The following is a 20,900-nucleotide window of genomic DNA, read 5'->3' on the forward strand; positions in this document are numbered from 1 at the left end:
TCAGAGCGTCACAGAGACAAGGTCGAGTAATCGTGACTGGGCCTGCCTTAGGTTGTCCCAGGGTTTAAGATGGGATCTTACCTGTCATGGGCTCGCAGCCTTCCATACTGGGCAGGGGTTCCAAGGGGTGGGGGAACACCCATTAAGAGGTGTCATGTCAAAACAGTTTTAATTGCACAGAACATTAAACATACAGGATCATTGAAAGTGAACTGAAGTATCTTTTAGCAATTTATCTCAGAATAGAAATGTTGGATTAATCAATGCTTAAACACCAATAATAAATAGAAATAATGACAGAATCTGATACATGAACAATGTTTTGTTCACAGGAATAACTATGGGTCAGGATGGACAATATTCATGTGAAAAGTTGTCCAACAATCTCTATCCTTTAAAGCCTAACTTAATCTGCAACATCAACTGATAATTAATAAGCACTTCATTGGTCATCAATGCTTCATGAAAGCCTGCAGCTTCTTGTTTGATTTGCAGCAGGGGTTAGTTGCATCTCATGAGAGTTCACATTATTTCAAACAAAACACAGGATGATCAAAATATTGACTTATTATTATTTTTTGCTTCTACATTGCTGTCAATTCACCCTCACCAACATTAGTGTCTAACAGGAGCTCAATAAACATGTTACAATAATCAACATAGTCTTACTGTCTCACACACTGTACAACCTTCTGCTCTGCTCTATAAACATGTTACAATAATCAACATAATCTTACTGTCTCACACACTGTACAACCTTCTGCTCTATAAACATGTTACAATAATCAACATAATCTTACTGTCTCACACACTGTACAACCTTCTGCTCTATAAACATGTTACAATAATCAACACAGTCTTACTGTCTCACACACTGTACAACCTTCTGCTCTATAAACATGTTACAATAATCAACACAGTCTTACTGTCTCACACACTGTACAACCTTCTACTCTATAAACATGTTACAATAATCAACACAGTCTTACTGTCTCACACACTGTACAACCTTCTGCTCTATAAACATGTTACAATAATCAACACAGTCTTACTGTCTCACACACTGTACAACCTTCTACTCTATAAACATGTTACAATAATCAACACAGTCTTACTGTCTCACACACTGTACAACCTTCTGCTCTATAAACATGTTACAATAATCAACACAGTCTTACTGTCTCACACACTGTACAACCTTCTACTCTATAAACATGTTACAATAATCAACACAGTCTTACTGTCTCACACACTGTACAACCTTCTGCTCTATAAACATGTTACAATAATCAACACAGTCTTACTGTCTCACACACTGTACAACCTTCTACTCTATAAACATGTTACAATAATCAACACAGTCTTACTGTCTCACACTGTACAACCTTCTACTCTATAAACATGTTACAATAATGAACATAGTCTTATTGTCTCACACTGTACAACCTTCTACTCTATAAACATGTTACAATAATCAACATAGTCTTATTGTCTCACACTGTACAACCTTCTACTCTATAAACATGTTACAATAATCAACATAGTCTTATTGTCTCACACACTGTACAACCTTCTACTCTATAAACATGTTACAATAATCAACAGTCTTATTGTCTCACACACTGTACAACCTTCTACTCTATAAACATGTTACAATAATCAACATAGTCTTATTGTCTCACACTGTACAACCTTCTACTCTATAAACATGTTACAATAATCAACATAGTCTTATTGTCTCACACTGTACAACCTTCTACTCTATAAACATGTTACAATAATCAACATAGTCTTATTGTCTCACACTGTACAACCTTCTACTCTATAAACATGTTACAATAATCAACATAGTCTTACTGTCTCACACACTGTACAACCTTCTACTCTATAAACATGTTACAATAATCAACACAGTCTTACTGTCTCACACACTGTACAACCTTCTACTCTATAAACATGTTACAATAATCAACACAGTCTTACTGTCTCACACACTGTACAACCTTCTACTCTATAAACATGTTACAATAATCAACACAGTCTTACTGTCTCACACACTGTACAACCTTCTACTCTATAAACATGTTACAATAATCAACACAGTCTTACTGTCTCACACACTGTACAACCTTCTGCTCTTAAACATGTTACAATAATCAACATAGTCTTATTGTCTCACACTGTACAACCTTCTACTCTATAAACATGTTACAATAATCAACACAGTCTTACTGTCTCACACACTGTACAACCTTCTGCTCTATAAACATGTTACAATAATCAACATAGTCTTACTGTCTCACACACTGTACAACCTTCTGCTCTATAAACATGTTACAATAATCAACACAGTCTTACTGTCTCACACACTGTACAACCTTCTACTCTATAAACATGTTACAATAATCAACACAGTCTTACTGTCTCACACACTGTACAACCTTCTGCTCTTAAACATGTTACAATAATCAACATAGTCTTATTGTCTCACACTGTACAACCTTCTACTCTATAAACATGTTACAATAATCAACACAGTCTTACTGTCTCACACACTGTACAACCTTCTGCTCTATAAACATGTTACAATAATCAACATAGTCTTACTGTCTCACACACTGTACAACCTTCTGCTCTATAAACATGTTACAATAATCAACACAGTCTTACTGTCTCACACACTGTACAACCTTCTGCTCTATAAACATGTTACAATAATCAACACAGTCTTACTGTCTCACACACTGTACAACCTTCTACTCTATAAACATGTTACAGTAATCAACACAGTCTTACTGTCTCACACACTGTACAACCTTCTGCTCTATAAACATGTTACAGTAATCAACATAGTCTTACTGTCTCACACACTGTACAACCTTCTGCTCTATAAACATGTTACAGTAATCAACATAGTCTTACTGTCTCACACACTGTACAACCTTCTGCTCTATAAACATGTTACAGTAATCAACATAGTCTTACTGTCTCACACACTGTACAACCGTCTACTCTATAAACATGTTGTTGTATGGCTGGGGGGCCTGGCTGCCTTTTTGTTTCTGTCTTTTGTTTTTCCTTCCAGGTGGCTTGCATTTGGGACTGAGTGGCTGTGTTGCTGAGGTGCATCTATATGGATTGGAACATGGTGGCATTTAAGACTGGAGTATACAGTGTATATTTGCCAGAGACTCGACCTTGTGACCAGACGGGTGAGATCGTCGTCTCGGGAGCCATCTCATCATCAGTGGATGCAGAGAACGTCCAGGGTTTGATGCACGGTCTGTGAAAGAGGAGGGGGTGAGGTCTCACGCTCGTCAGCACACTTCCTGAGGTACGTTAGATTTTGTGACTAACGTTTATACAGTCAGTAAATGTGGTGTCCCTCACACCTTATTATATTGAGCTGTACGTTAGTCATGTATCGGCTTCCACTGCAGTGGAGTTTTGTGAACTGGATGTTCCATGCCTGCAGGTTGGGAAGCTGATTAGTAATTAAGCCAGGAAGTGTTTGCTGTTTATGTACACCTTTGAGTGGTCTCTCTGTGTGTAGAGTGTGGACTCACATAATGGTTCCTTCTTTCACAGACTCGGTTTGTTGCGGCCACCTGGGGGGTGTCGGTGGGGTCCTTGGGTCCGAACGGCTTCTGGCTCCGGACCGTTAGCGCTGCTGGGAGCGGCAGCAGACGTTCAGTAGTTATCCGGATCAGTTGCGGGTGCTCTCCGCCCGGATGGTGCGTGTTTGAGACCCATTACTGAATACTGATTTGTGCTCTCTTGCAGCCGTGTTCCTGTGTTTGTGCCTTATCCGTGGGTCGTGGTGGAGTGTGACTGGCGACGGCTTCGCGTCACGCTCCAACCGGATAAGAGGTTTAAACGGGAGCTGCAAGAGTGTGTCTGTAATGGGTGCACGCACACGGCGGAGCTCTGTGGCACGGGTCGCTGAGCTTCCTGTGTTACAGTTGTTACAGCCCCGTTTCCCCGGATAAAGATAACTACTGCGTCTGTTGTATCAGCTCCGGCGTTATTTAGTTGAGCACATTTTGGTTGTGTGTTGCACACAGCTGCGCACGGAGATGCAGCTCGTTTGTTTTTTGTCACCAAAGGGGGTTTTTTCATTGTTAGCACTTTGGCTCCCTCTTTTGGTGACTTAGTCACATTACCGTTAAGCTCTTAAGTTAGAACAGGTGTGTTCGATTTGTTTGAGCTTAAATCATACGTCACTGATTTGTTTTGTGTTAGTTCATTTCGTGTGGGTGTTTTTTGAGTTGGTTTTTGTGTGGGATTTTTTTTTTTTTTTCCACTGTTTGTGTCTGGGGTTGTAACCCTGCAGCCTGTCTAAGAAGAAAAAAAAAAAAAAAAAGGACCCAAACAACTGTATGTTGGCCTGTTAGTCTTTCTTTTTATTTCTTTTTGTTTCACCTCCCCAGGGTTTGATGGGACGGTCCCCTGGGGGGTGATGGGGTGGTACTTGGGTTTTTTTTTTTCTTTTTTTTTGTTTGTTTTTGTTATGCCCTCTCTTCTCCTCTGACTCCAGCCGGGTGAGCCGTAGTGTCGGCGTTGCTGGAGGGGTGCAGTTTGGTTGTGCTGGGCATTTCCCAGGTAGCCTCTGCACCCGGGAGGGGGGGGGGGGGGGGGGGGGGGGGGGGGGTTTGGAGTATTTTCTTTTTCTTCCCTCTCTTCTCCTCTGGCTCCAGCCGGGTGAGCCGTAGTGTCGGCGTTGCTGGAGTGGTGCAGTTTGGTTATACTGGGCGTTTCCCGGGTAACCTCTGCACCTGGGGGGGGGGGGGGGGGTTTTTGATTCCCTGTTCCACCTCCGGCTTCAGCACGCCTTTGGCCGTCTGCCATCGGCGTGGCTGAGGTTTGGGGCAGTGGGATATACCCGCAGCTAGTGGCTGGTGTAGAAGTCGGAGGAGTGGCGCCGTTTTGTGCCGTTTGCCATAACCGCTGTTCCACTCCTCCCGGTTGGCTTCTGGGGTATAGTCACGGTTGGTGACACTGGACGTGCTTCCAGTTTCCACTGCGCCAAGGGGGTGGGGTTGGGGTTGGTTTGTTTGTATGGTTTTTTTTTTCTCTCTTCTTGTTTTTTCCCCCCAGTTTCCGCCCTCAGGGTTTGACTGTGGTGTCCTCTGGGGGGGAAAGGGCTGTGGGTCCATCTAGCCATAGACGGCCGGGGCTGGGTCCGTTGGTCATGAGGGGAGGCGTCTCCTGGGGTTGACGAGTGGTCCTCTGGGAGGCGCTGGGAGTCCCCGTGGGTGACGTTGGATCCCAGAGGGACCTCGGCTGTGGTTATTACTCCTGGAGCTGGCGGGAAGTCCTCTGGGGGGTGTTGGTCCCTACATGTCGTTTGGGGGGGGGGGGGGGGGGGGTGTTTTAGCGCTTTTATTTGTAAGCTTAAGTTTGGGGTTTTTCTTTTCTCCTCTTCCCGGGGTTTGATAGGACAGTCCCCTGGGGAGGGGGGGGTGGTTTGGTTGTTTGTGTTTGTCTTTTTTGTTTTATGACTAATGACCGCACATGGTTGGATAAAGGCTGACCGCACAGGTTTAAGAACTCCTGGCCACACCTGTGCTAAGTGACTGACTGAAACAAAGGCAAGGATGCAGCCAGAGGAGAGGACATCAACCATTCTGTTGGAAGACGAATGCAGATGCGGTTTCCAGCCATGGTCCCTGGAGGGGGGTGTTTTCTCCTGGGCCAGGTTTGTGTGGTCGCCGGGAGGCTTCCCGTGAGGGTGGGGTACTGTTGTATGGCTGGGGGGCCTGGCTGCCTTTTTGTTTCTGTCTTTGTTTTTTCCTTCCAGGTGGCTTGCATTTGGGACTGAGTGGCTGTGTTGCTGAGGTTATCAGGACCTCACCCTGATCACCTGCGGCTCGTCAGGACTCACAGCTGTGGTGCATCTATATGGATTGGAACATGGTGGCATTTAAGACTGGAGTATACAGTGTGTATTTGCCAGAGACTCGACCTTGTGACCAGACGGGTGAGATCGTCGTCTCGGGAGCCATCTCATCATCAGTGGATGCAGAGAACGTCCAGGGTTTGATGCACGGTCTGTGAAAGAGGAGGGGGTGAGGTCTCACGCTCGTCAGCACACTTCCTGAGGTACGTTAGATTTTGTGACTAACGTTTATACAGTCAGTAAATGTGGTGTCCCTCACACCTTATTATATTGAGCTGTACGTTAGTCATGTATCGGCTTCCACTGCAGTGGAGTTTTGTGAACTGGATGTTCCATGCCTGCAGGTTGGGAAGCTGATTAGTAATTAAGCCAGGAAGTGTTTGCTGTTTATGTACACCTTTGAGTGGTCTCTCTGTGTGTAGAGTGTGGACTCACATAATGGTTCCTTCTTTCACAGACTCGGTTTGTTGCGGCCACCTGGGGGGTGTCGGCGGGGTCCTTGGGTCCGAACGGCTTCTGGCTCCGGACCGTTAGCGCTGCTGGGAGCGCACCGTATCACTACCACGCCAGACCGCACACTCTTTTGTTGTTTTGTATCACATCACTGTTATGTATTAAATTCAGTTAGCCTTTGTACCGTGCTCTGCTTATTTCATACTGGGTCCTTCAAACGCTGGTCGGTTCTCTGAGCTGCGTCCGACACATAACACGTTACAATAATCAACACAGTCTTACTGTCTCACACACTGTACAACCTTCTACTCTATAAACATGTTACAATAATCAACATAATCTTACTGTCTCACACACTGTACAACCTTCTGCTCTATAAACATGTTACAATAATCAACACAGTCTTACTGTCTCACACACTGTACAACCTTCTGCTCTATAAACATGTTACAATAATCAACACAGTCTTACTGTCTCACACACTGTACAACCTTCTGCTCTATAAACATGTTACAATAATCAACACAGTCTTACTGTCTCACACACTGTACAACCTTCTGCTCTATAAACATGTTACAATAATCAACACAGTCTTACTGTCTCACACACTGTACAACCTTCTGCTCTATAAACATGTTACAATAATCAACACAGTCTTACTGTCTCACACACTGTACAACCTTCTGCTCTAGTTGTGTGGGCCGCCAGAAGAGGAGGTACTGCTGGCCCACCACCAGTGGGCGCCCTGCCTGAAGTGCGGGCTTCAGGCACGAGAGGGCGCTGCCGCCACGGACACAGCCGGGGGTGACAGCTGTCACTCATTATCTCTTGACAGCTGTCACCCATCTACTGAACATCATCTCACTCCATAAAGACCAGACGTCATCTCCACCTCGTTGCCGAGATATCGTACTTCGTTGGAGGTAATATTCTCAGCCTTAAAACTAACTGTGTCTTAGTCTGAACTCGTTTTACAGCTGTTTTCCTGTGGAGTGCCTTATCTGGGAGATTAGTGTAATCAACGACGGATTCGCTTCACACCCCAGCCAGATAAGTGTTGAGGCAGGAGCTGCACGAGTGTGTGTTAGAGGTGGAGGTGGCATTCCCACCGTTGTTGTTACGGGGTGTACACACACCCACACTTGACTGTCTTTGTTCTCGCCAGCAGTACCAGATCCGACAGTCGGGGACGGTGATCACTTGGGAATTCGGGACTTGGCGGCTCCAGTATTCACCAGGTTCGGTGGCGGCGGAAATTGTGTGGTTCCGGCTCTTCTCAGGACAGACGTCTTCTATCCTCAAGCCTGCCCACACGTCACCTTTGTGGATTGACTGTAATCATATTCTGAGATTGTCTGTATGTTCGTTGTGCACCTTCACAACATTAAATTGTTCATTTTTGGCTCATCTATTGACCGTTCATTTGCGCCCCCTGTTGTGGGTCCGTGTCACTACACTTTCACAACAGCTCTGCTCTATAAACATGTTACAATAATCAACATAGTCTTACTGTCTCACACACTGTACAACCTTCTGCTCTGCTCTATAAACATGTTACAATAATCAACACAGTCTTACTGTCTCACACACTGTACAACCTTCTGCTCTGCTCTATAAACATGTTACAATAATCAACATAGTCTTACTGTCTCACACACTGTACAACCTTCTGCTCTATAAACATGTTACGATAATCAACACAGTCTTACTGTCTCACACACTGTACAACCTTCTGCTCTGCTCTATAAACATGTTACAATAATCAACATAGTCTGACTGTCTCACACACTGTACAATCTTCTGCTCTATAAACATGTTACAATAATCAACACAGTCTTACTGTCTCACACACTGTACAACCTTCTGCTCTGCTCTATAAACATGTTACAATAATCAATATAGTCTGACTGTCTCACACACTGTACAACCTTCTGCTCTATAAACATGTTACAATAATCAACAGTCTTACTGTCTCACACACTGTACAACCTTGTGCTCTGCTCTATAAACATGTTACATTAGTCAACATAGTCTTACTGTCTCACACACTGTACAACCTTCTGCTCTGCTCTATAAACATGTTACAATAATCAACATAGTCTGACTGTCACACACTGTACAACCTTCTGCTCTGCTCTATAAACATGTTACAATAATCAACATAGTCTGTCTCACACACTGTACAATCTTCTACTCTATAAACATGTTACAATAATCAACATAGTCTTACGCAGCTCAAGCAAAGCTGCCCAGACCTCCTGATCCACAGACACCTCCCCCATCTCCACCAGGGGAACCCCAAGGCGTTCCCAAGCCAGCCGAGAGATGTAGTCCCTCCAGCGTGTCCTGGGTCTTCCCCGGGGCCTCCTCCCAATGGGACGTGCCCGGAACACCTCTCCAGCGAGGCGTCCATGGGGCATCCGGAAAAGATGCCCGAGCCACCTCAACTGACTCCTTTCGATGTGGAGGAGCAGCGGCTCGACTCCAAGCTCCTCCCGAGTGACCAAGCTCCTCACCCTATCTCTAAGGGAGCGCCCAGCCACCCTGCGGAGGAAACTCATCTCGGCTGCTTGTACTCGCGATCTCGTTCTTTCGGTCATGAGCCAAATCTCATGACCATAGGTGAGGATCGGAATGTAGATCGATCGGTAAATCGAGAGCTTTGCAGGGGGGCCGATTTACTCAGCTCTCTCTTCACCACGACGGTCCGATACAGCAACTGCATCACTGCAGACGCTGCACCGATCCGTCTGTCGATCTCACGCTCCATCCGTCCCTCACTCGTGAACAAGACCCCGAGATACTTAAACTCCTCCACTTGAGGCAAGGACACTCCACCGACCAGAAGAGGGCAAAGCACCTTTTTCCGGTCGAGAACCATGGCCTTGGATTTGAAGGTGCTGATTTTCATCCCAGACGCTTCACACTCGGCTGCAAACCGCCCCAGTGCACGCTGAAGGTCCTGATTTGACAAAGCCAACAGAACCACATCGTCCGCAAACAGCAGAGACGAGATTCTGTGGTTCCCAAACCATACCCCCTCTACACCCTGGCTGCACCTAGAAATTCTGTCCATAAAAATAATGAACAGAACCGGTGACAAAGGGCAGCCCTGGCGGAGGCCAACGTGCACTGGAAACAGGTTTGACTTACTACCGGCAATGCGAACCAAGCTCCTGCTGCGGTCGTACAGGGACCGGATAGCCCTTAGCAAAGGACCCCGTACTCCCGGAGCACCCCCCACAGGGTTCCCCGAGGGACACGGTCGAACGCCTTCTCCAGATCCACAAAACACGTGGACTGGTTGGGCGAACTCCCATGAACCCTCGAGCACCCGATGGAGCGTGTAGAGCTGGTCCAGTGTGCCGCGACCAGGACGAAAACCACACTGCTCCTCCTGAAACTGAGGTTCGACCATCTGTCGAATTCTCCTCTCCAGTACTCTGGAATAGACCTTACCAGGGAGGCTGAGGAGTGTGATCCCCCTATAGTTGGAACACACCCTCCGGTCCCCTTTCTTAAACAGAGGCACCACCACCCCGGTCTGCCAATCCAGAGGCATCCCCGATCGCCACGCAATGTTGCAGAGGCGTGTCAGCCAAGACAGTCCCACAACATCAAGAGACTTAAGGTACTCAGGACGGATTTCATCCACCCCAGGAGCCTTGCCACCGAGGAGCTTTCTAACCACCTTGGTGACTTCGGCCTGGGAGGTGGGAGTTGAAGACCTCGCTGACGCCAGTCGTTCCCAGCAGACCCTCACAATATGTTTGGGCCTGCCAGGTCTGACCAGCTTCCTCCCCTCCCAGCGGATCCAACTCACCACCAGGTGGTGATCGGTCGACAGCTCTGCCCCTCTCTTCACTCGAGTGTCTGAGACACGTGGCCGAAGGTCAGATGATACGACTACAAAGTGGAAAGTACAAAGTTGTACTGCACTGCCGCTCGGCCTGTAGGCCGAGACAACGGTGAGAGACCTGTCCCCAACCCGAAGGCGTAGGGATGCGACCCTCTTGTTCACTGGAGTGAACTCCAACACATGGCGACTGAGTTGGGGAGCAACAACCAATGCGACCCCAGCTCTCCGTCTCTCCCCGTGGGCAACGCCAGAAAAATGAAGCGTCCAGCCCCTCTCCAGGAGTTGGGTACCAGAGCCCAAGCTGTGCGTGGAGGTGAGCCCGACTATCTCTAGTCGGTATCTCAACCTCCCGCACAAGCTCAGGCTCCTTCCCCCCCAGCGAGGTGACATTCCACGTCCCAACAGCCAGGGGTTGTGAGCATGGACCGGGTCGCCGGGCCACCCGCCCTCGACTGCCACCCAGTCCTCTCTGCACCCATCCCCCATGGCCCCCTCTGCAGGTGGTGAACCCACAGGAGGGCAGGCCCACGTTGCTCTTTCGGGCTGACCCTGGCCGGGCCCCATGGGCTAAGGCCCGACCACCAGGTGCTCGCACGTGAGCCACAACCCCAGGCCTGGCTCCAGGGTGGGGCCCCAGCTCCGCCATACCGGGCGATGTCTCGGTCCTTGCTTTTTTACTGGTCATGGAGGTTCGAACTGCCCTTAGTCTGACCCGTCACCTAGGACCTGTTTGCCTTGGCAGACCCTACAAGGGGCACAAAGCCCCTGACAACATAGCTCCTCGGATCATCTGGGTACGCAAACTCCCCCACCACGATAAGGTGGCAGATATAGGGGGGAGATGTCAAAAGTCTGGCAGCAGCATTTTGAACCAACTGGAGAGCCCTAATGCTGGACTGCGGTAAACCAGGAAAAACAACATTCAGTAGTCCAACCTAGAAGAGATAAACACATGGATCAGGGTCTCAGCATCAGCCATAGACAGGATGGGACGAATCTTCACTATATTTCGCAGGTGGAAGAAAGCAGTCCTCGTAATATTTCTAATGTGGAGTTCAAAGGACAACGTAGGATCAAAAATTACCGCAAGGTGCCTCACTTTGTCAGTGTGATCAAATTGATGCCGATGTCTCACTGGACCAAGAACCATCATTTCAGTCTTATCAGAGGTTAAAAGTAGGAAGATTCTAGACATCCAACTTCTCACTGCTGCAAGGCAATCTTCTAAGGATTTTATGTGAATGGGATTACCAGCAGTTATCGGCATGTATAACTGAGTATCATCAGCATAGCAGTGAAAGGTAATCCCAAAGCACCGCAGTATGTGCCCAAGGGGTGCTATATAAAGCACCCAACCACCGCCTCTACTGGTGGTTGGCTCTCACTGCGGTATTGTATCACTTCCTGTTCCGGAGCACAGCTGTGTTTTGCTGTATCTGTTAGCTGTTTAATCTGCGCAGTTAGATTGATCTAGTTAACTAGATAACGATTTGTTTCACAGTGTAATCTTCACATGCCTTAACTAAAGCACTCCCTCTGCTGAATCACCTCTAAATTATTTACACATTATTCACTTTGTGTGTTTTTAGGAATCCGCTAGCTTAGCGCAGCTACTAGCTCTTAGCCGGTTTAGCATGGCGGCTTCTCCTGTCTCTCCCGCACTTCTCTGCTCTGGGTGTGAAATGTTTATTTATTCCTCGGCCTCCTTTAGCAGTAATGGTACTTGTAATAAGTGTAGCTTATTCGTAGCTTTGGAGGCCAGGCTGGGCGAATTGGAGACTCGGCTCTGCACCTTGGAAAATCCTACAGCTAGCCAGGCCCCTGTAGTCGGTGCGGACCAAGGTAGCTTAGCCACCGTTAGTTCTCCTCCGGCAGATCTCGAGCAGCCGGGAAAGGAGGCCGACTGGGTGACTGTGAGGAGGAAGCGTAGTCCTAAACAGAAGCCCCGTATACACCGCCAACCCGTTCACATTTCTAACCGTTTTTCCCCACTCGGCGACACACCCGCCGAAGACCAAACTCTGGTTACTGGCGACTCTGTTTTGAGAAATGTGAAGTTAGCGACACCAGCAACCATAGTCAATTGTCTTCCGGGGGCCAGAGCAGGCGACACTGAAGTAAATTTGGTAAGATTGTAATTCACGTCGGCAGTAATGACACCCGGTTACGCCAATCGGAGGTCACTAAAATTAATATTGAATCGGTGTGTAACTTTGCAAAAACAATGTCGGACTCTGTAGTTTTCTCTGGGCCCCTCCCCAATCGGACCGAGAGTGACATGTTTAGCCGCATGTTCTCTTTGAATTGCTGGCTGTCTGAGTGGTGTTCAAAAAATGAGGTGGGCTTCATAGATAATTGGCAAACCTTCTGGGGAAAACCTGGTCTTGTTAGGAGAGACGGCATCCATCCCACTTTGGATGGAGCAGCTCTCATTTCTAGAAATCTGTCCAATTTTCTTAAATCCTCCAAACCGTGACTATCCAGGGTTGGGACCAGGAAGCAGAGTTGTAGTCTTACACACCTCTCTGCAGCTTCTCTCCCCCTGCCATCCCCTCATTAACCCATCCCCGTAGAGACAGTGCCTGCACCCAGACCACCAATAACCAGTAAAAATCTATTTAAGCATAAAAATTCAAAAAGAAAAAATATAGCACCTTCAACTGCACCACAGACTAAAACAGTTAAATGTGGTCTGTTAAACATTAGGTCTCTCTCTTCTAAGTCCCTGTTAGTAAATGATAGCAATCTTCCATTCCAGCTTATTAATTAATCAAAAACCCAGACAGAGCTTTAATTCATTTGAAAGCTTGTCTCTTAGTCTTGTCCATCCAAATTGGAAGTCCCAAAAAAGTTTTATTTGTTGTTATCTATCGTCCACCTGGTCGTTACTGTGAGTTTCTCTGTGAATTTTCGGACCTTTTGTCTGACTTAGTGCTTAGCTCAGATAAGATAATTATAGTGGGCGATTTTAACATCCACACAGATGCTGAGAATGACAGCCTCAACACTGCATTTAATCTATTGTTAGACTCGATTGGCTTTGCTCAAAATGTAAATGAGTCCACCCACCACTTTAATCATACCTTAGATCTTGTTCTGACTTATGGTATGGAAATTGAATAACATTTACATTTACTCTGATGGACTACCCAGCAATGGGGAATAAGTTTAATTACAGTAGAAGTCTTTCAGAAAGCGCTGTAACTAGGTTTAAGGATATGATTCCTTCTTTATGTTCTCCAATGCTATATACCAACACAGGGCAGAGTAGCTGCCTAAACTCTGTGAGTGAGATAGATTATCTCGTCAGTAGTTTTATATCCTCATTGAGGGCACCTTTGGATGCTGTAGCTTCTCTGAAAAAGAGAGCCTTAAATCAGAAGTGCCTGACTCCGTGGTATAACTCACAAACTCGCAGCTTAAAGCAGATAACCCGTAAGTTGGAGAGGAAATGGCATCTCACTAATTTAGAAGATCTTCACTTAGCCTGGAAAAAGAGTCTGTTGCTCTATAAAAAAGCCCTCCTTAACGCTAGGACATCTTACTACTCATCACTAATTGAAGAAAATAAGAACAACCCCAGGTTTCTTTTCAGCACTGTAGCCAGGCTGACAAAGAGTCAGAGCTCTATTCAGCCGAGTATTCCTTTAACTTTAACTAGTAATGACTTCATGAGTTTCTTTGCTAATAAAATTTTAACTATTAAAGAAAAAATTACTCATAACCATCCCAAAGACATATCGTTCTCTTTGGCTGCTTTCAGTGATGCCGGTATTTGGTTAGACTCTTTCTCTCCGATTGTTCTGAGTTATTTTCATTAGTTACTTCTTCCAAACCATCAACATGTCTATTAGACCCCATTCCTACCAGGCTGCTCAAGGAAGCCCTACCATTAATTAATGCTTCGATCTTAAATATGATCAATCTGTCTTTATTAGTTGGCTATGTACCACAGGCTTTTAAGGTGGCAGTAATTAAACCATTACTTAAAAAGCCATCACTTGACCCAGCTATCTTAGCTAATTATAGGCCAATCTCCAACCTTCCTTTTCTCTCAAAAATTCTTGAATGGGTAGTTGTAAAACAGCTAACTGATCATCTGCAGAGGAATGGTCTATTTGAAGAGTTTCAGTCAGGGTTTAGAATTCATCATAGTGCAGAAACAGCATTAGTGAAGGTTACAAATGATCTTCTTATGGCCTCAGACAGTGGACTCATCTCTGTGCTTGTTCTGTTAGACCTCAGTGCTGCTTTTGATACTGTTGACCATAAAATTTTATTACAGAGATTCCCACCCAGAAACCAAATGTTCTTTGAACGTTTGCATGAGAACGTTTGCAAACGTGGCATGAACACTGCATGAACATCATATGAACAAAGAATGAGGACAGGTAATGTTTGCATGCGAATATTCAATGAACATTTGTACAAACACCAAATGAACAGTTGCAGCAGAACATTAAATGAACATTTGTAGAGTGTTCGCATGCGAACATTACCTGTCCTCATTCTTTGTTCATATGATGTTCGTGCAATGTTCTCGCTCAATTACCTACAATTTTTGTGATTGTTCCTATTGAGAACTAAAAAAAAAAAAAGTAAAACAAACTTTATAAATGTTTTAAAATTCAATAGGTTTTATTTCAATAGTGACTTGCAATGTGGAATTATATTGTGGAACATATAAAATAAGTAATGGACAAACTTTTGAAATCACTTAATTGATAAAGGAATTCATCTTTACAGAATTAAACATTGCTCAAAAAGCACATAAAATGAAAAATTTTCAACGTTACAAAACATTTAAGCGGTAAACCACAAACGCTACTCCAAAAAAATGTTCAGATATAAGAATAACTCTTCTAGAATTAATAATGAAACCTTAAAAAAAAAAAAAAATTCATCTATTTATCTACATACAACCAATAATACACATTTTAGGAGCAAAAATAAATTCAACTTAAACATAAATCACCACTTGAAACAAAAACTACAACAATCTTTTAGACATCTACATACAATTAATAAAAGTCATACTTAAGAGCAAAACTGTGGACAGTTTTAACACAAACATTACTATCAATAAATTCCGAGAAAATTCCTATGGAAGTTTTTAATCGCAGATTTGAAGACTCAGTATGACAGTCAGATTAGTCAGTTAGCGAAACTGAACAGTTTAACACAAACATATTACAATCAATAAATTTCCTGAGGAAATTCACGATGAAACAAAATATACAAAAATACAAAATTATTAATTTAAATTGTTTAATCCCCAAATAAAAAAAGTTCTCTGGAGGTAAAATTAAATTTTATCAAAAATATTCCATGTACAATGCAAATTAAGTAATGCTACTAATCTGACCATAAGCTTTGATATTATAGAACATAAACCCCGATATCATATAAAATACCCTCAGCCGTATGTGCAGTCTTCTTAATAATTATTTAATTGGAATCTATATGTATACAGGTGGGGCCAAAAGTTTACATATCCTGGCAGTAGATTTTTTTTTTGGCCATTTTTCAGAGAATATGAACAATAACACAAAAACTTTTTTTTCGCTCATGGTTCATGGTTGGGTGAAGCCATTTACCGGCAAACAACAGTGTTTACTCTTTTCAAATCATAATGACAACACAAACTACTCAAATTAACCTGATCAAAAGATTACATACCCCTCTTCTTAATATCATGTAGTGCCTGTCTTTTGTGGTGGTTGTGGATGAGGCTCTCTGAGGGTAAAGCTGCCACTGAATGGTTTGGACTTTATTTACATCAATTATGAAGAATACAAACGATATGGCACTCTATGGTAAATCTGCATGAACAGTTCTGAAAAACTGAGTGAGTGTGCAAGACAGACCATCAAGTCTGTCATTAGTACTCTTGAGCTGCAAGTTGAAAATTTCCTTTGTTATATATACATTTGTTATATATACATTTTTCTGTTCAGATATTGTATAATTTGAGCTACATGGTCATAACTGGTATTCAACTCAGCACCTTATTGGACAGGCCCTATATTTTTAACAAGCTGTTTTTATTGCTTCCAGAATTTTCTCAATTTAGTTATCAATTAGGCTTACCACACAGGTGAAAGCAGATCAGACAAAAATGATTAATCCTCTGTACCCACCGTTATTTGTGTAAAGGACTTTTCACACCACATGCTTTGGAAGCATCAGAGGCGCCACAAATCGGTCTAAAAAGTATTTTCAATGAAATGCGTTGCTTTTTAGAGGCGTCTGAAGCGTCACGTCAAAAGCCGAGCTAAACCATCGCTTCTGCCGGGAGTGTGCACATTCCTGCTTGTCAACAGGCTGATGTGGTAAAAGTTCAACCCAATCCAACTTTTGCCGCTCTGAACTGTGACAAAGCTTCACACTGTCCAAAAGAAACAATGTGTCGGGTCCAAACATGGAAGACTAGCGGCAGAAACCACTGATGCCTACAAAACAGGAAGGTGTCACAGGACTGCTCATTTATACAGAGCAGTTTTCTGAAGAAAAATCCTTGCAAATGTTTTTTTTAAACCTCAAAATTAATTTGACTGCTGTATTAAAGCTTTTTCGTGGTTCATCGACGCACATACAACATGGCGATCACTCAGCTTTCCTCTGGAGAAAGAAAAAAAAAAACAAACAAACATCTGAGCAAAAGCCCCCTTGCCACACGGAACGCGTCGGGGGTGTGGGAGGCGTTGACGCGACGCCTGATGCGTATAAAGCATGCAATGTGAAAGGCTTTAGTTACCGTATTTCCATAAATACAGCATGTTTCATAATATACTGTGTAAAAAATGAAACAGCAAAACTTTATTAAGGTGATGAGGATCTAACAAACAGAAAACACATTAACTCACTTCTTTGAGTGACTTTACTGGAAGGCCCATTACTTCCAGGCACTGCTTGGAATTGGTTCAAGCCCACACTTCTGGTTTAGCTGGCCATTCTTCAGATGATCATCTTAGCAGCGTCCACATTGTTCTCTCTCCTGGTATGTCTGGGAACCGACACTTTCAGGGACAGTCCAAGGATGCAGTGCACCAACTCTGTCATTTAGCTGTTTGATACTGTGAATGATGTCATTCTGCTTCTCCTGGAACACAAAATGTATATAGATCCATATGTTACAACCTTAATACAGAAGTTCTCACTTTACATTAAATCCTATGCTTCACAAAGGATTAAACCAATGCTGTTGACCTTTCATCTTCAGCACAGACAAATCTGTGAATGAACTGAGTGATGAAAGTAAGTAGGTAAGTAAGTCCCTTCGGCTGCTCCCTTGTTTGCACTCGGGGTCGCCACAGCAAATCTGAGGTGGATCTGCATGTTGAATTGGCACAGGTTTTACGCCGGATGCCCTTCCTGATGCAACTCCACATTACATGGAGAAATGTGGCAGGGGTGGGATTTGAGCCCGGAACCTTTTGCACTGAAACCAAGCGCATTAACCACTTGGCCACCACTCAGTGATGAAAGTGAGCCATGGAGGAAAAAAAAAAAAAAACAAACTTGAAAGATCTTGGCAAGGCCCTGATGGTTGGTCAGGTGGTTGTCCCCCAGAAAAATGTGAAATCTCAAATGCATTCTGGTTAGTGCTGTAGGTATCAATTATTTTAGCAGTCAAGTATTCTATCGATTATTCTGGCGATTAATCGAGTAATCGGATAAAAAGTACTTTTGCGTTTTAACCAACATCAATGGGCTGTCTATAAGCAATGGCACAATGTCACTGTCATTTTGCTGAAATGGCGATGGGATGTAGCCTTCTATTTTGTTTTGTCCAATTTGTAAAAATTAACCAAGTTTTTTTTTTTTTTTTTTAAATAAAGGTTGATGGACTGGGTCCCTGTGTGATTTTTTTATCCCTCTTTCTCTTCAGCAGATGCATTTCAGCTGGAGGTTGAACATGCAGCATCGCAGTCAGTTTTTTATTATTTAAGTTACCGTGTTCGTGAAGTGTTGTGTGTTGCCCAAAAACGCATCATTAAAAAGTGAAACACTCACTGTGTGAGTCTGAAGGTAAACACAGAAGAAAGAGTGGACTTCTGCTGTTTGTCAATGTAGCCGGGGACAGAGCTGTGACTCGCCCGGTCTGAGAGCTCCTCACGCTGGGCAGAGAGAGACAGCAGCTGGCCACCGGGTCAATAGTCCCTCCCCACGTAGAGCAGAAAAATAGACAAACACACTGCTTTGCTTTAAATGCACAGTAAGTCTATTTCAGATGATCAGTGTGGACCATCTTTCTCTTAAAAGGCTTTATTTTACTCTATGTCACGTTGGAAAGCGGTAGCTATCGTTGCTAATTTGATTAGCTGTTATGCTCGCCTTTTGTTTTTTTTTCTGTGGATGTTGCAGCGCCACACACAGGCCTGACATATTTGCTACAACATTAAACGAAGCTTCGAGGCACAGAATTTGCCTCAAACAGTTTTTGTAATCGAATTATTCAAGTTACTCGACTCATCGTTTCAGCCCCAATTCTGGTGCTTTCTCAGGTCTATTTACCCACCAAAAGAATCTCAAAAAATTTTTTTTTTTGGACAGATCACTTTTCCCACACCAGATAAGGTGGTAAACCTCAGTAGTATAGCATACAAGTCCTCCTGTTTCAAGTGTATGGTACCATAGACAGTATGCACACACTATGCAAATGAAACATTATGCAAGGGACATAGAAACCGAGTTTTTATAAAAGGAATTCTGTAACTTTATATCAGCAATAAATAAACATGTCAATTAAGTAACACGACCTGTAAATTATTTCTTTAAATAAGGAAAGTTAGTATATACAACTTCATTACTGGCAGATTTTACTGTATTTTCAAATTATATCCCAAATAGAACAGAATATTTCTTGCCAGAAATTTTGAATATTTTGCTTGCTGAATGTGAATTTTTAGAATCTTCTGGCACAAGACACTGAACAATCTTATTTAACCATTATAGTACAAACCTCTGGATAAGGATCAGGCTGATGTGAATCAACTGCAGACACACACTCAACCGACTGGTCAGATGGAGGATTCAGTGATTTAACAACTCTTAAGGCAGCAGGCATGGTTACTGTGGTGGGGAACAAACAATGATCGAAAATATTATCAAACTTATCTTTATAAAGTCTCTTTCTGGGCACTGACATTACTTAAACTTAAAGACAGAGTATATATTTTAGTCATGGTCACAAAAAGTTATGCATATTTTAAATTTAGCATTTATTTAAGCAAATTAGTCCCTTTGAGATCGAGACCTCTTTTATAAGTGACCTGGACAATTATAAAGTTTCCAATTCACCCAACCTGCATGTCCTTGGAAGTGAGACACACCTTATTGACACCTTTAGGCTTCTGGCTTAATATCAGAATATATTAAAACATGGACAAAATATGAATTAGGCCTGTGCCTCTCTGTGGCTAACGTTAGCTCCGTGCTAGTCAAAAATGTGCTGGTTTGGTTCTCATTAGTCCATGTCTGGCATAATCAAGCTTCAAGCAAGTTCTGTCTTTTCTGTCTAAAATGGGTTTGTGCTCACATCAGGTTCCGTTACCTCGTGATGACTGTAGGAAGGCCTCGCCATTTGAAGCTAGCTGCTAACTCGTGGTTGTGTTGGTTTTCTGTGATCCAGTCGATGATCATCCAGCGTTAGTCTCCTCTTCTGCTCTCAGTGGTCTCTTAATCGTAGTATAGAGACTGAACAGGCAAATTAACGTCTTGAACATAAACTTTTATTTGCCAAAAGAGAGCGGAGAGCATGCAGCACTGTTAGTTAGCCAAGTCGTGTTCTTCTTCTTCTTTGTTAAACAGCGGGTTTTAACCCAACTCGGTGCACCACTGCCACCAACTGTTTGGTGGAGAGCACTACAAGCTTTTTTTTTGTTTTTTTTTTTACCAGAATGAGAATGTTGCATTTTACATTCAGAAATGATTGTATCCAGGTGTTATAATGTGTACAATGTACATGTTTTACCCTGGATAATTATAATATCATGCCTCACTGAAAACATGAATTGAGCAGCTGAAATTAAAGGAATCAGAAAGGAAGAAATATGTTGTTATGGTAATAATTCCCACCAAACACTGTTAGACTGTGACATGTGTGACTATTCATCTCATGTTCAGCATGTTTGTTTAAAAACATGTCTGATAATGTTTGAACTGCAAGTTGTGAAGTGACCAGTAAAAAAATATTATTTGTCTATGAGCTGTTTTATTTAAATGTCAATGTTTCCTGCTCATGCATGTTGAAAACATTATGTTGTAAATCAATTTTAATACCTTTAATGTATTTTTCCTTATTTCCAAAAATGCTAAAGATATTATGCTTTTAGAAAATATGGCAAAATGTATGTAACTCAGGTCTGTCGGACTTCTGGATAATTAGCTGCCATTGCAATCTGTTTCCATAAAAAAACATATTTCAGTAGCTGACAATCACAGTCTGTAGTGATGTAAATTTTTTATTGCAAAAATAATATTCCAATTAACAGAGTGCATGTTTATGCAAGTTGCCCCAAGACATGTTTCTGAGTTAGCTCTGTCAGTTTATCACAGTAATCTTGAAATTATACGAGGGTAGGCTGAAAAGTTCTAAGGCTCACTATAATGCAGTTAATGCATTACTCCTTCATGGGGAGCCTTAGAACTTTTCAGCCTACTCTCGTATATTCAGTAGGTCTGAAT

The 20,900-nt window shown here is 43.3% G+C and overlaps 1 long non-coding RNA gene across 1 annotated transcript; it reads right to left on the reverse strand.

Annotated features, from left to right (window-relative positions):
- Positions 1-17,256: 17,256 nt before the first annotated feature.
- On the reverse strand, positions 17,257-19,829 carry LOC117501900. Its single transcript, XR_004558121.1, has 3 exons — positions 19,768-19,829; positions 19,177-19,286; positions 17,257-17,313 (listed from the first exon to the last, which is right to left on the reverse strand). It is a non-coding gene; the product is annotated as an uncharacterized LOC117501900 (long non-coding RNA).
- Between the last annotated feature and the right edge of the window lie 1,071 nt (positions 19,830-20,900).

Source organism: Thalassophryne amazonica, chromosome 20 (assembly GCF_902500255.1).
Source record: "Thalassophryne amazonica chromosome 20, fThaAma1.1, whole genome shotgun sequence".
NCBI classification, from domain to species: domain Eukaryota; kingdom Metazoa; phylum Chordata; class Actinopteri; order Batrachoidiformes; family Batrachoididae; genus Thalassophryne; species Thalassophryne amazonica.